Source organism: Phascolarctos cinereus, unplaced genomic scaffold (genome assembly GCF_003287225.1).
Source record: "Phascolarctos cinereus isolate Bilbo 61053 unplaced genomic scaffold, phaCin_HiC Scaffold_4;HRSCAF=312, whole genome shotgun sequence".
NCBI lineage: Eukaryota > Metazoa > Chordata > Mammalia > Diprotodontia > Phascolarctidae > Phascolarctos > Phascolarctos cinereus.
Genome location: NW_027555847.1, coordinates 509,614,143 through 509,631,245, shown reverse-complemented (window position 1 = coordinate 509,631,245; position 17,103 = coordinate 509,614,143). Strand labels below are relative to the sequence as shown.

The window sequence follows — 17,103 nt, the reverse complement described above, 5'->3', positions numbered from 1 at the left end:
GTCACCCAGAGAGTGTCAGAGGTCATGTTTGAACCCCAATTTCCTGCTCTTTCAACTCTGCTGCAAGGAAGTACGCTCTTGGCAAGCCACTCATCTTTCATAACGAAAAGATTTATTTTTAAATAAAGCCTCGGCTCCAGCTGTTGCAGTCCCCATATCATTTCTTTCAATGGACCTTATAGGTCTTCTGCATTTAACTCCTTATCTTAGCGTGAGGGAAGAGGAAGCAGCAGCAGAATGGATAATGAATGTCCGTATCTAACAAAAATGTTGTAAGGAATAATCAGTGGGGTAAGAATTAATTGATGCTGGGAAGGTTCATCGATATTTCAAAATCATGAAAAGATCAGAGTTGAATAATGTCCTCTTATTGTTCCTGCTCACAAGTGAATGAGCACTTGCTGAAACTTGGCTCAAGGAAGTGGTGCTGTTTGGGATATTTTTAAGAACAAAGGGGAAAGAAGCATAAAAGATTTGCCATTTGATGGGTGCCTTTCTTTCCCCTGAGTTTAAAACCTTCCATCATAAGATTATTCTCCTAGAGAAGGGGAAACAGAAGAGAGTATGCATGTGTTTGTGCTTTTCAAATTAAATTGGGTGAATAACTGCAAAGCTTACTGAAAACTGATGCCACTTGATCCATGTAATATTAGCATTGCTTGGTATTGAATCACAAGTTTGCCTTTACTATTGTCAAATGGAAACACGATTAAATTTAAGCAGAGGTTCTTAAGGGTTGTTAGTTTAAAGAGCACTTCATCAGACAGAAAGGAGATGCAAGTGTCATTGCTAATTAAAACTGAAGCTTGCCTCTGCCAACAGAATTTTCCATTTTTTAATTATGAATTCTGCCATGAAGACCCTGATAGGTACTTTAGCTCCCCTATCATAGTTTTCTAAGATGCTACCAGTGGGCAAGAAGCTCAGGTATTGAAATAATACTTTAATTCATTTCACTCTCCCACCCCCTTATCCAAAATGTCTCTAATGGATTTTCCCCTTTTTCCCCTTATATTTTAAAAGCATTGCTGGCAAAATCTCAGTTTTGAAATGTGTTGTCATTTTTATGTGAAAATTCAATTACTAACCTTCCAAAACTAAAATTTGACCTTTGATTGACTTTTGTTTTTACCTCTGGTAGACTTCTGCTAATCACGTACCTAAAAACCTTTGTGACCAACAAGATATGTTTGACATTTGGCTTTTATTTGGAGTAAAGTTTGTGGTCTTAGAATGCATATTTTTAGCTCTGTACCTAGCCTAAATGGAAGATAGAACCATAGCATTTCCATTTACTGGATATTCCCAAAGATTCTCAATGGCTCTATCCTCCATGATAACCTCCCCTTCCCCCTCTGACCTCAAAGAACACTTCAGTTTGCACCATCAGCAAGTATAATATGTGTCGTAATTATTTCTTTGTGTCTCATCCTTTTGATAGACTACAAATTATACAGTCGGGAATCATCTCTTACTTACACTAATGAATCCTCTAGGATCTCGCATGCACTCTTTTTGTAGATTCTTTTTGAAAAATAAAGTTTTTAGAATGGGTAAATGAATTGTAGTACCTAACTCTTTAACTATCAGAACTAACCTTTTATATAACTCTAATACATTTTAAAATGGCAAGTGTCTCTCCAAATTTGTTTCATTTATGAACTAGTAAATGACTTCTTTTTTTTTACACTGATGGCATATACTACAGGACTCTATGCTCCCCCCCCCCATACTACAGATGTATTTGTTTTGGGGCAAGGGTGTGAATGAGTCATGGATCCCCAGTACAAGGAGATAGGTTAGGAGAGTGGGCTCCCCAGTGGTAGAACTCCTTTTTTGGTTGAGCATGAAGATCCATGGTTTTCCACATTACTCTTTGGAGGCCATGCAGACCATGAGTTCTACTACATGGTTGCTATAACCATACTCATTTTCATACCAGGAAATGAACTTGACAAAATGGTCGCTTACAGCAGTACTAGTGCCAGATCAAAGGTAGAAGAGTAAATGTCACTGTTAAAGTCACAGGATACAACCTGGTCCTTTGTGTAGCACAAGATTCTTCCAGGGTATCTCTGATGCTTACTTCACCACTCTCTTGATATCAGGCAACTGGTCAGATCCACAGCAGATACATTTGGAGCAGGAACACATAATGCCATATCTGTGAGCTTCCCATTCAGCTCAGGTATGACTTTGCCTTAGTAAGTACCAGTGCAAGCAGGGATGATGTTTTGGGCAACACCATGCCCATCACACCACAGCTTGCCAGAGGAGACTTCTGCTGTCTTCTGAGTGGCAGTAATACCATGGACTATGGTCATGAGTCCTTTCACAATGCCAAAACTGTCATAAATGACCTTGGCCACAGGGGCCAGGCAGTTGTCAGTGCAGTAGTAATTATGACAATCTTAAGAGAATTATCATATTTCTCATGGTTCACTCCCATCATGAAGATATGGGCATCAGCAGAAGGGGCAGAGATAATAACCCCAGAGCTCCACATTTCAAGTGAGCCCCAGCCTTTTCCATGGTGGTAAAGACACCAGTGGACTCTACAACATACTCAGCTCCAGGGTCTCCCCATTTAATACTGGTAGGATCCTACTCCTGAAATATGATAATAGATTTTCCATTGATCACAGCTTTCCATTCTCAGCCTTTACAATGCCTTTGCATTTGCCATGGGTGGAATCATATTGGAACACATAAACCATGTAGCTGAAGTCAATGAAGGAGTCATTGATGGCCATAATGTCTACTCCACCTGAGTTGAATGTAACCCTGATCACCCGGCACCCAATATGGCCAAATATGTTGACTTCAACCTTCACCATCTTGTCTCCTGAGGTGGCTATAGCAGGAGTTCCTGACACCAAGCTTGAGAGAAGAACTGACAGCCGTGAATTTATTTTCAATAAGATCTCTTTGATGCCTTTTAATTAGAAGTATTAGGAGTGTTTTGAACACCTTCATCTGTGAAAAGGGAGGCAGAGAAGCCTCTCAGCATTTCATTCCCAAGGTGTCTATTAAAAATGTCCTTGTCAAAAAGTAGATCTCTCCACCTTTTCAATATTCCTTGAAGTTGTTTTGGAATGAGGGTTGATTGCATTTGATGAGCTCCTTGTCAGACCAACTTTCTAAACAAACAGTTTCATCATCAAAAAGAGAAGGAATCTCAGATGTTTCATTCAACCTGTACTCAAAGTATGAATCCCCTTGAATCATACCTACAGCTACCTTCACAAGAATCATCCAGCTTGTGTTTGTAGATCTTTAGTTTCAAGGAATTTACTCCTTTCCAGATAACACATTCCATTTATGAAGTATTTTTTCTCCTTATACTATGACAAAACACACCTCCTTCAAAATTCTACTCATTGGTCCTTCTAAAAGACAAATAGAAAAAATTCAAAACCTTATTGCATTTTTAAATAATTTTATGCCCTTCCTCTAAGTCTTTTCTTTATTCCCAATTTTTAAAATCCTTATATACTATGTCTTTACTCTGTTCACCATCCTGGCTGTCTTTTTCTAGACCTTTTTCATGTGTCAACATCCCTTCTAAATTATGATTTTCAGAACTAGATGCAATATTCCAGATGAAATTTGACCAAGTCAGAGAAGAGTGCAGCTCTTACTTGCCTTTTTTCTAGACACTATGTTTTAACTAATGCATCCTAGGATAAAATCAAGCCTTATTTTTTGAAGGTCGATAGCAAGGCAGACTTATATTGGGCTTGCTGTCTACTTGCACTCCCAGATCTATTTCATGTAGACAATTATCCAGCTGCATCTGTTTCTCTTTCCAACACTTATATAGTTAATTTTAAAAAAAAACCTCTCAAGTAAAAGACTTTAATTCTCCCTAAATTTCATCTTGTGAGCTCACCTTGCCATTCGTAAGATCATAGAATTTAAAGCAAGACACACCTTAGGTATTATTGAGTCTAATTCCTCATTTCATAGATGAGGAAACTGAGACCCAGAGAGGTTAATTGATTTTCCCAAAATTACAGAGATAATAAGTGGCAGACCTGGGATTCTGACCCAGGCTCCCCAACTCTAAATAAATCCGTTTTCCCTGTACCACACTGCCATAAGGTTGGGTAGATATAATTTTTCCTCAGATAATAAGTGCTTAAAAAATGTTGATTGACTGACTGGCACCTTAATAGTGTCTTGTGTTAGCCTAAGTGACCACACATCCAGATGCTGTTGTTGTTCAGTCATTTAGTCATGTCCCACTCTTTGTGATCTCATTTGGGGTTTTCTTGACAAAGGTACTAGAGTGGTTTGCCATTTCCTTCTCCAGCTCATTTTACAGATGAGGAAACTGAGGCAAACAGGGTTCATTGACTTGTCCAAGATCACACAGCCAGTAAGTATCTGAGGCTGGATTTGAACTCAGGAAGATGAGTCTTTATGACTCCACACCTGGTACTCAATCCCCTGTACTACCTAGATCCCCAGATAGATTTTTATATAAATTTGTAGATATAATATTTATAATAACATTTAGATATACTTTAATGTTTATGAGATACTGATGCTTTTTTTTCTCATATCTCTAGTATTTATTCAGTACTGAAAGAGAGAAAGGAGACACAAAGAGAGGCAGAGAAAGAGAGAGAGAATATAAATCTGTAATCTCATCATGTTGCTATATCCTACAGTGGAAAACAGCACAACCAACCTGTCCACGCTTTTTTTTTTTCATCTTGTCCCCTGAAAGTTTATATAACTTGGTCTAGGTCACACAGGCAGAGTAAAGATTGGAACTAGATCTGACTCCAAATCTAAGGATCTTTCCACTCTATTCCTAGACTCAAGAGCCGCTCTTTGACTTGAGGTCTGCCCTGGATACCTTTCACATCTTGTTCAAGTACCCTGCTTTTTGTTTTAATTCTGTTTCAATTGAATAAATATTCACTAACTATTTACTCTGTACAATCCATCAACCAGCATTTATTAAGCACCTACCATGTGTCAAACACTGGGCTAAGTGCTGTACAAAGGCCCTGTTATTAGGCACTGGGCATAGAAAGCCACCAAGTAGCTTCCATTCTACCAAAAGGATACAACATACATACAAGTAAGTACATGCAAATGTGTACCATGTAATACTGTATAGTTTCAAGAGGGAGGGAGAGCTCCTTCTTCCTGACCCAGGGAGCTCAGGAAAGGCCTCATGTATGAGGTGATACCTGAATTGTGCTGTGAGGGAAGGCAGGGATCCTTAAGGTATGGCAAGAAGAGGGTATATTTCAGACATAGGGAACCAATTGTCTATATAGGTATATTTTGGACCATTTTACAGGTATCTTATTTGAGACTCACAGCAACTGTGGAAGATAGGTGCTATTATTATCTTCATTTTACTGTTGATGAAACTGAGGCATACAGTGATTAAGTGTCTTCCTGGGATCACACAGCTAGTAAGTGTCTGAGGTTGGATTTGAACTCAGTTCTTCCTGACTCCAGGCTTAGCGCTCTCTCTGCTGCACCACCTGGCTGCCAAGCTTAAAGCAGACTGTTCAAGTGTGTGTTTTTAAAAGTTGATTTGCATGATTTGATGGTCTCATGTCTGTTGTGTCTGTGCACACTCTTCTAGAGGGACAACCCAGCTTCACAGTTGAAACAATTCTAAGAATACCGTCGTATTGCTGTTTATAATAATTGACTATTTTAGAACAACTTTAGGAGGATTTGTACTGATAAAGAGGTAATTCTTACTTATGCTGTGGAATTTCTATTAGTGAGCCTATGCCTTTGAAATATTAAAAAGCTACTGATATCTTTGGTCCATAGAGGAAGGAAATTATTGCTGAATGTCTTCCATTTGAGTTTCTGCATATGCAACCAATCTATTTTAATGAATCTAAAAATGCCCGTTTTACTAGTCATGGAGAACTAAAAATACCACCAGTGATGATTTTCCTTACAAAAATTGTTCCCTTTTAAGTTTCATTGAGGTAAATTATCTCAACCACCTTGTAACATAGTGGTCCTGGGAGAAAAGTCACACTAGAGAACTCTCAGAAAAGGAGGCACCATTTATTTCTCCAGTAATTGCTTACCCTGTCTAAAAGCTCCTTCTTATTGTAAGTAATAGAAATGAAGCCAAAAAAAAACCTTGTAAATGGACATACATGTGTGGAGTAATAATTCATGAGTTCTTATGAAGCACCTTTTAAATATGAGGCACTTCAAATATTTGAAGTTACAGTGCCCCACTTAGTCTCCTCTGACCAAGGTTAAATGTGAAAAAAATAAACCATCCCAGCCTTCCAGAAATTTACTTTTTTTCCCGTGCCTTCTATTCACTATGTCAAGCTGCACTAGACAGCTAGAACTAGAGGTAGAAATAAAGATGGAGACTGAAATAAAAATAGAGATAGGGATAAATAGCAGTGTTTCTTATTAAAGGATCTAATGAATGATGCTGTTAGTTTTGTCATTGGGCAAAGATCTCTAGGCCACTTAATTGAGATTCTTTAAGCAAAAAGTGTATTTTCAAGTATAAATATGATAAAGTAATTGCAATGTGTTTATCAGCCATCAATGAGAACCTTTCAGCATTTCACAGAGGGCATGACTGTGTCCTATGTCTTACAGATAGGGGAGTTAACATGCCAAGCATTTACAGTGAACTCACTGAGAAGCAAAGGACTGTTTCCAAGAAATAAGTCAGATGTATTAATAAAACAAATAAATAACCCCAACTACTTTCCATTTTCAACAACTGTTTTTATCCCTGCAGTTTCTTTTCCTCTTCTGTCTGGCTCTTTTTTAGGGGGTAGAAGGAGTTGTTGGGGAGAGAGAAGGAAGTTAGGTTTATTATGGTTTGAAGGGGGGTTTTTTTTAGCATCTCCTTAATATTGCACACAATGCATAATCACTCTGATGATGGAGGTGAAATCAAAGGGTTATTTCCCCTAAATTATGCAGCCAATTACCCAGGTTCCCTACAGTGGAGACAGCCAGAACTACTCATCAATCCTAGTTCCCTGACTGAACTAATAAATAAAAGCTCTGTATGATGGGCACCCTTCCATTTCAGTAAGAAAAGCTATTTTGCAATTGCATTGGAGAATATTAACCAATTCAGTTTTCATTTCTAAAAGGTATACAACACTTTGAGTACTTTCTGTGCTCCCTTGTAGGTTGCCAGGAACAAACAAGTCATCAAAAATTGCCTTCTACACAGTCACTCTGTGTGAAATAGATACTCAAAGTCAAAGTTTGTACCCTTCCCCTCCCTCTTGCACACAGTTCCCACTAGCTACATTTAGATGCCTTCACAGTGAGAGTTTCTTTAATTAATTAATCCGTGTCTGAGTGTGGCTGGTTGGAAAATGGGTATCCCTAGCTTTCTAATTAATTGGAAGCGGTAGAAAGGAGAAGATGACCTGAAATACAACAAAAGCTGGTTTATGTGGGCATCGATCTGAATTCTACTCTATTAATCCAAACATTCTCACAATTACAGTACCATAATAATTTGGTGTTTATAATGATAACCCTGAGGTATTAAAAGATCCTCCAAAGCCCTACAAATCATTCAAGAAAGAATAAAGTATAGTTTTTAATGGCCACTATTCTAAATGTATGGTATTAATATTTATATTGAATTATAAGTCTTTGAAAACCAGTCATCTTATTATATACATCAGAACTCTCAATTATTAACGAGAATATTTGGTTTGATAGAGGTATCTAATCCACAGCTGATGGCGTTGGCCTGTTGTTGTTGTTTAACCATTTTTCAGTCATGTCTGACTCTTCTTGACCCCATTTGGAATTTTCTTGGCAAAGATATTGGAATGATTTGCCATTTCCTTATCCATCTCATTTTATAAATGAGGAAACTGAGTCAAATGGGGTTAAATGACTTGCCCAGAGTCACATAGCTAGCAAGTGTCTGAGGTCAGTTTTGAACTCTTGAAGATGAGTCTTTCCTGACTCCATGCCCAGCATTCTATCTGCTATACCACCTAGCTGCCCACTGGCTCTTATACTCTCTCTTTAAAAAAATTGATTAATGTCTTTTATTTTTAGACTATGGTCATTTCTAGGTATACTTCATTCTCCTGGAACAAACCAACTGGGTTGGAAGTTGTAACAGAGAAAAATAACTAAGCAAAAACAAAAAAGTCATTCTGACAATGTATGCAATATTCTGGCCAAATCCCTTGCCTCTCTGCCAAGAGGAGGGAAGTAATTCATACTTTTTTCTTGACAAGATCATGGCAACTGTTTTTGTATTTCTTAATCAAATAAATTGACCTCCAAAAGGAACAAAAGTGCTCATAAAAAAGATCAAGCTAAACTATAATGAAAGTTATATTAATGGAGTGTGATATGGTATCATACCAAGAATGTCAAATGATAACTCTTTGGAGGTGATTTAATTATTAGCAGAGCTGATTTATGTTAAGACCCTGAGTTTATTAGCCCATTATATTCTTCTTAATCCCATCCCCTAGAGAAGAGGATATGTACATTAATGACCTTACAAGGCCTGAGGGTAGGATCATATAAACCACATCTAATCCACCCTGATTTCTCCCCCAGAATGCAGAGCTTTTCTCAATCATTTAATTTTAGAGTCGAAAAGAAACTTAGAGGCCATCTTTTACAACCAACAACTTGATGCCTATAAACTCTTTCCAACATCCCTGCCAAGTGTTCATCCATATTATACTTGAACATTTCCAGTGATAAGGAACTCACTGCTTATGAAGCAACACATTCCATTTTTTATAAGCTCTAAAATGTCTTCCTTATGTATCACCCCCTCTGGGACTACTTTTCTAAGTGTTCTAGCATTGGCAGATTAGGTCCCTAGGGGGCCATGGATTACTTCTCCCCTCAAGATTATATGGTAACACTTCTAAATTAGGGTATCAAGTACTGTCATGTAGGAGCCACCATTGAAGTACCTACCTATAGTCTCCTTAAACTTTTAGATAACAAAGTCTTATAGTAAGAAGAGTTAACCCCAACCATTTCCTTCAAAAACATCTTGGGGCCACAGTCTCACACAAGTATACAGAAGGCAGGGAAAGAGTGGCTTAAATTTAGAGTATAATGGCAGGGAGGTACATGTATAGAGGTCATGTGTGTCCAAAGGGTTAACTCACAACCCCTGCTTATTGACAGTCCTTTCTTGAATCTGTAACCAGCACTATTTTGTTGTTTCAAGGAATTATGCACCCTGAAGCTGCTTCCTCCCTTGGGTATGTATCTTTCTGCATCTGTCCATGTTTGTCCTTGGTATATTTCTCTTTGATCCAGATTGGATGCATTGTTTCCTCTTGGTCCCTTTTGATAATGATATGCTCAATGTAAGCAGAGGAAAAAAAGAGGAAGAATCTTTCTCCTTGGCAAAGGTACTGGAGGGGTTTGCCATTTCCTTCTCCATGGCATCCTTATATTAACAGATGAGGAACTGAGGCAAATAGGACTCATACAGGTCACATAGCCCAAGGTCACACAGCTAGTAAATGTCTAAGGCCAGATTTGAACTCAGATCTTCCTGATTCCAAGCCCATTGCTCTATGTACTGTATGATCTAGATGCTCCAAATATATAAATTCACACATAAATATACACGCACATATATAATACAAGTGTATACAATACACAATACAAATATACACAAACATGCATATTCATATGTACATATTCGCTGATGGCTGTCTGTCACTGAGCATTTATTAAGCCCCTTTGATCCTCTAGTCCCTGTGCTAAGTGCTAGAGACACAAAGAAGGGCAAAATAAGTAAATAAATAAATAAATAAAAAGCTAAAAAACAAACAAAAAAAATGGACAATTTTTTGACTATAATATTCAGAGAAGAGTATAACTTTTGTGTCTGTGTACATCCAAATCCAAATATGGAAGGAAATTCCTCCTCCAAAGTTCAAATTCTTCTAATTTTGATAAAGTTCTCTTTACCTATTGCAAATTGATTTTGGGCCCAGTTTTAGGAGGGGAGATGGAGCTACAGGTAATGTATTATTAACATTTTCTTCATCATTTTCCTAAGTCTAGATAATCAATAAAATAATTAATCAATCCTTAGTTTGTAACATTTGCCTGTTTCTGAGGTACAAATGCTCACAGTGAAAATCTAATAATCAGCTTTTGTAAGTTATTTTGAGCTGATCCCAGCCCAGCCCTGGGTTCTGCTCATGGGGAGAACATTGTCATATTCAGCTCATATAACTTCATTATAGGGATGGAAGGAGAGATCCTAGCTTAAGCATTTTTAACGGATCATGGGAGATAAATGCAAGAAACAGGATGGGAAAGAGATTGCAATAATGTGGAGGAGTGCTTTGAAGAGACATATTGAGATGAACAAATTTTGATCTTAATAGAACTTAAAATTTTGTCCATTATAATTTCAAGTGGTCTGTTCTTCAGTTCCTAATGTTTCTATATGTCAATTATGTACCATTCAAATTTAAATAGAAATAAAAATACTTGGGCATTCTTTCATGAAGTCAGTTAGGGCAGGGGAACTATTTGTGTCACAGTACCAAAGGAAAATTTCATGCAGTTTAAAAATACTTTATCAAGCCAACCTTATAAATGTTTATTATTTTTGTAAAATCAGAGTGAATTTCTGCTCATTTTGAAACTTCCTAAGAAAATGGCTTTCTGTTCATTGAATTCTCTTGGCAGGACTCCCATCCTTTGAGAATGAAGAGAATAGCCCCCCTCCCTTACCCTGTTGCTATGGGAAGCATAGCTATCTCTATGATTTTGAGACCTGCTATTATTAAAGTTTTTTTTAAATGGATATTTTAGCTATTCAGTTTTTTAATACCTAGTCAAATTATTCCAGTTTCATTGATGCTATTATTTCCAAACAGTTGAAAGACTAATGGATATTAAGTATAATTGGATATTGGAGAAAATGCAGATATATTTTGTGGAGTGGTTTTTTAAATCAGTTTGTATTTTTTTCTGAAAAAAGTATGGTTATTGACCAGATTTTAATTATGGGAGTACATGGCATGTACTCAATTCTTATATCCAATGCTAAAAATGATGGGGAGCCTGATTCTTTATCATTTGTAGGAAATTAAGATTGGAAGAGGGAGAGAATAAATAGTCTACTGAATCTCCTTGTTGATTGTGCATATTATGCTTCAAAGAGAATATCAGTAGAAATCAATGTAAAAACATATGACCAGTTGAGAAGATTGTCGTTATATGAGATCCAAGAAAAAATTAAAATCTGTATAGTATTTCAGCTGAAATTGAAACAACTATAGAAGACATCTCCTGGCTACAAGCTAGGGATTTTTGAAAGTGTTGAAAACTGGAATTTTGTCCACTGCCTCTTGCAACAAGAAGACATTGTGAACTATTTATGCTGTTGTTGCTCAGTTGTATCCAACTCTTCATGACCCTGTTTGGGGTTTTCTTGGCAAAGGTACTGTAGTGGTTTGCCATTTCCTTCTTCACAGCAAGTAAGTGTCTTAGTCAAGATCAGATAAGTCTTTCTGACTCCAGCCCTGGCGCTCTATGCACTATGCTACCTAGCTACCACTTATGTCTGTATGTGTTTTCAGAGATATAGAGGCAGACAGACATAGAGACCTTATTACTGCTTTTTAGTATATCACTGACTACCCTAGCCCCTACTGCTCGCAGGCCAGGAATACTACATTTCACTCCTCCCATGGATTCTTCAGTACACAGTAAAATGTTTGGAGGTGTCTAGGTTCTCTGACATTGGCTCAAGCTCCCAACAGTGGTGTTCATGCCAATGGAAAGATGCTGTCCTCAACCAAGTGGTAGGAGAACACAGAATTTCTTCTCCCAGAATCAGGTTGCTGGCATCTCCTTTGTGGCTGCTTCCATGTTAAGTGACCTGGAAATGTACAATGCAAAGCCCCATTATACTTGTAAGACAAGTAGTCATGTGTGTGTGTGTGTGTGTGTGTGTGTGTGTGTGTGATGTACACGCATACGCATGCCTCTATGTCTGTGCATATGTAAAGGATAACTGATGGGGAGGATATATGTTTCAGGAGTCACTATTATCAAGAGGAAGACTATGTTGAGTGAGAGATTTACAATGGAATATAAACAAGAATCCCACAGTTGAGAGATGCTTCATTGAAGAGAGTACTGACCCTGATGAAATCACAGATACATCAAATTATTGCTCTATTACATTATTACAAATGTATTGGTGAATACATCTTTAACTTAAGCTATGGCACATCCTGTCAAGCTAGAAAAGCTTCAAGTACATGCCTAGCTAAAACCAAATAAACAAATAAAACAACTGCTTATTTGTCATCTCTAATTCATCCTAAAAAGGTTAGAGAAGTACATCAGACTACCCACAGGGTAATTAATTTGGTGACTACAGAAGCTCAAAGGTCTTTTACTTAATCTCTCCTAATGGCCCTGAATTTGCGCGCGCGCGCACACACACACACACACACACACACACACACACACACACACACACACATTCTTACGAAATTACTTTTGTAACAGTTTCAATAGCTGCTCCCAGGGACTATAGATTCTGTTAGTAAAGGGAATGGGATCTTCGAGAGTTACAGTTTCACTGTCATCAATGAGCATTCCATTGGGAATGGCAGTTTAACTGTCATTCTGGAGTTGATTTTTAATTATCATGGCTGGAGAGAGGCTAAGGAGAGACAACAAAGACTAAGAAAATGTCTTTCCTCAGAGAATGAGTGACTTAATTGTCAAGGTGTAAGAGTTGGAAAAGATATTTCTTGATAGAACTGAGTCTAACAAATCTTGAGAATAAACATCATGAAGAGAATTCTTGAAAAGAGACTTTAACTGAGAGGGCTGAATGGTAGTTAAGTGTTTCCAGAGGTGATAGTTAAGAGATAATTCTCTGACTTCGGTCTTTCTCATAGCCAAATCATTGTAAATAATGATTTATATTGTTGCTTTATTTTTTGTTAACTGTTAAGAGAAAATATATCCAGTAATCTTAATGTGTATTTAAACCTATCAAATTAAGTGGGGGTGGGTTGATATTGAGGGAAAGGTGAGTAAACACAGGAACATAAGTGCTCAGAGATAAATTAATGAGATTGTATACTTTTTTTTAATTTCTGAGAAAATATCAGAATATATTCTTTGATTGCTATGGTATCCAGGATGAAAATTAATAAAGTAATGAATCGAGGGGTATAAGACGGGTTTGGTATGAATGTGGACTAGTATAATGTACCAAATGACCCATTCAACCCCACATAAGCCCTACAAGTGGTAGTTGTCTTTTAAGCCCTCCTATATTTTGTACTTATAACACTAAGAATTGCTACATTGAGTTTTTGTATTCATAAGGAAGCCTTTTAAATACTTAAGTGTATAATCATTCTGCCTTTGTAATTGCATTTATGAAACACACGAATGGCTTGAGATTATGCCTCCAGTTAGAGAAAATCCTCTAAATTAGCTGTAGGCTTAAAAACAAAGTCACTGTCTCCTGTGTGGCTCCCAGAGCTCTCCTGTGCCCTCATGCCAAGAACAAAGGAAATTCGTAGGATGGGGTCAACCACATCTAGATGCCAGTTTTATCCAGCTGAAATTAAGATGGGGGACTGGTATAGAATAAGGACTGACAGTTTCGCAGTATCTTTTTTTTTCTTCATCACTTCAGACATCTGAGTGTGCTTATGATTAAGTCTTCTACCTTGCTGTTTGCCCCTTTAGATTTTATCCTCTTTGGTATTGTAGGATTTGAGAAAGAAAAATTCATGTTTTTCCCTCACTGCTCCATATGTCTGAGGAAAAACCTACCACTTCTCTCCTCTTCCTGTGCTCTTTCTCCCTTTTAAGGGACTCTCTCCTGCCCCAGCCTTAAATTAACATCATATTTTCTTACCTCAGGAAACAAGAAGAAAATACCAAACCCCAGTAATCTATGCAGGTCCGGACCATTCTCATCCCTTACAGAGTGAGCATACCATTTATATTTTGCATTTATTTATCTAAGTACATACTGCTTCACCATAGTAGAGCACAAGTTTCTGGAGGACAGGAATGGTTTCATTGTTGTCCAACACTTAGCATAGCACATGCCAGGTAGATTCTTAATAAATGTTGAATTGAATTGAATTGAATTGAACTGAATATCAGGCCACAAGTGTAGATAGTAACTTGGTTATCTGCTTTTCTAACTTCTTGTCTGTTTTCTCTGAGAAACTAAAACATTATTAATTTTTTGTTTGTTTTTTTTCCCTGGATATATCCAATTAATCCTCATGGCATTCCTCTGAGGAAAGGCTATGAGGTGGGGTTTAGTCATTCTTTCTCCCTTGAGAGTGTTAAAACTGACATGCTTTATTTATAATGAAAACAATCTATTTTATTAATACTCATAATAAATGGTGTACTAATGACCCACAGTATAATGAAGACTTGGAAAAGTGTAAACAAAGTTAGCTTCTTCTGACAAGAGGAAACGTGCATCCTAAATAGACTGCCTCTTTGGTATCAATTAAGAGCAGCTGTTTCCTTCCTAGTTGAGTCACTCTTCTCTCACTGAGTCTTTTGGGATTTTTTGCTTTTTTCCACCATATACTTGCACTTCATGATGTCTCCCCCACCTTCCTGCATTTCAGGAACAATGTTCTGCTTATACACCACTCCCTACCATTTTCTTTGTAGACCTTCAAAGCATTTCTTTCAATAAGTCTTATTCTTAGATGTTTGAGCCTGACTATTGTAAGAAGGGGAAGAATGAACTAAGCCACTGTTCTCTGTAGTTGGGAAATAGCTTGCTCTATTATCACTTCCTATCTCCCCCACCCCATTATCCTTCAAAGAACCCCCATTAACAAATGAAATCCTACAAAAAGCACAAATGAAGGGATATAAAAATATAACATAATTATCAAAAATCATGGAAGTTTAATCTACCCTTATAAAATATATCTATATCTATATCTATCTATAAATATATATCCTTGCAACATATGTTTATTATTCTTAGCTATTGGTGTTGCAATAGTCATGAAACACATTTTGATGAAAATACATCTCAGGATATCTAGTTTGAATGTGAAATGTTGGTGGCTGAGACTAAAAAAAAATACACAAGAAATTGATGAAGAATGCCTTTACCCTGATTACAGCAAAGATTCAGATGGATAACCTATAGAGCTTATCCATTGGTATGTTTATCTGGTACAAATAGTACAGTCAACTGTTGGGTTCAAGTTGGGAACAAGTTGGGTTCAGATTTGAACAGGAGGAGACTGGAGCAGATTAGCTTTAGGAAACTTCAAAACTCTTAACTCCAGACTTCCCATAGAAAGACATTTTTTTAACCCGGATTCTACCAATGTTCATGTATGGCACAAAGACATGGAATGTAACAGTTTCTGGAGAACTAAAAATAATAGAGAAGATAATAGAGAAATAGGTGGTGGGTGTGAACAGGTTCGAACATATTATGAATGAAGAACAAGACTAAAAGATGTGATGAAAGAACAAAAAGACAGCAATTGAATGATAGGGGGAAAAAGGATGGATTCACCACATGATGAAGATGAGAGATAATCGGTGGATAGCTGGAGTACTCCACTGGTATTTTTGAAATTAAAGGGGAAATCAAGGAAGGCCTCCTTAATGCTGGGCAATGGGCTACAACAAACTTACAGGAGAATAAGTATAAGAGATGCACAGGATGAAAAGGTATGGGAAGATTTCAGTCTTTACCACTACAATGAATTTCCAAGTCAATATTATAGATACTTTTGCTTTTTTGAGTATTATTAATTTGTCCACAAACTGATTTCTTTTTACCTGTGACCAATTTATGTGTTCATTCCCATAGAAACACACACATACACACGTCTGCATCAGTGTGTGTGTTATGCTTTTATCTATAGCCGTTTGTCTTGCCTCTTTTCCCTTATGTTCATGTAATCTGTAATTCCTTTAGTTAGATTGTAATCTGGGCAGCTAGGTGGCACAGTAGATTGAGTGCAAGGCCTGAGTCAGAAAGATCTGAGTTCAAATCCAGCCTCAGAAACTTACTAGCTATGTGACTCTGGGCAAGTCACTTAACCCTATTTGCCTCAGTTTCCTCATCCGTAAAATGAACTGAGGAAGGAAATGGTAAACTACTCTAGTATCTTTGCCAAGAAAACCCCAAATGGGATCAGGAAGAGTTGGACACAATTTAATAAGAACAACAGACTGTAATCTATCAGGCAGGAGATGTACCCTCACACATAAATGGCAGTGCAAATTCAAACTAGATATGTGGTGATAAAGATTGTAATGGAACCGTTTGTCCAAAGCCCTCACTCACCATGTGCTTCTACCTCTCTAGTTACCTTTACCAGACCCCTTAAATCTGACAAATATGAAAACAATTGAATTAAATTGAAACAGACATGAAGACTCTATCCGTAACATAATTTATTATAATTAGAGACAAATATAGCCCTATTGAAAAAAAACAGATAGAAGGACATGCAAACTACCCAACTTCTCTCTCATATTCTACTTTGGAAAAAGTGCTGCAACCATAACCTTCCCTCTGATCTTATTTGCTGAACTGTTGGAATCTCAAGAAGGCTTGAATATTTTCCAGGAAAAGAAACGTACCTGTGATTCGTGTTTACAACATATTCCAAAACAAAAGGTGCTGCCTCTGCCATGCCTCTCTAATACCCTAGAAGCTGAGAGAAAGAAAAAAAGCCCCCTTTAGTTTGTCTCTCAGCAATGTTTTGGTAGACACAGCTCTAAGAGTTAGAATTTCTGAAAGCAATGGAAATCGTTCAACAGGAGCCCAAAGCAGCTTCTTATGCTTATTTTGGGATCAGAATGTGAAGTTGTAATGTCAAAGCTCTTGTTCGTTTTCAGGGTTATTATTATTGGCAAGCTAACAACCCAATCTATGTAGTGTAATGATAATAATAATAATAATAATAATAAATAATAAATAGCCAACATTGACATAACACTTACTGCATTCTGGGCATTGTGCTGAGGGTTTTACAATTATTATCTCATTTGATCCTCACAACAACTGTGGGAGATAGGTGCTATTATTATCCCATTTTATAG

General features: G+C 37.2%; 1 protein-coding gene and 1 pseudogene across 4 annotated transcripts in view; one reads left to right on the top strand and one right to left on the bottom strand.

Moving 5' to 3' along the window:
- Window positions 1–17,103, top strand: part of DLGAP1 (DLG associated protein 1) — a 1,123,488-nt gene that overhangs the window by 343,841 nt on the left and 762,544 nt on the right. For 2 of the 4 annotated variants that reach the window (XM_078153491.1, XM_078153488.1), the window contains exons 1-2: window positions 12,624–12,756; window positions 13,912–13,978. The exons of 1 other annotated variant lie outside the window; for it this stretch is intronic. The gene's annotated coding sequence lies outside the window, so the exon portion shown is untranslated. Of the gene's footprint in view, window positions 1–12,623; window positions 12,757–13,911; window positions 13,979–17,103 lie in introns of those variants that run through there. One more of the 4 variants, XM_078153490.1, reaches the window with a different exon arrangement.
- Window positions 1,870–2,837, bottom strand: LOC110199951 (glyceraldehyde-3-phosphate dehydrogenase pseudogene; annotated as a pseudogene).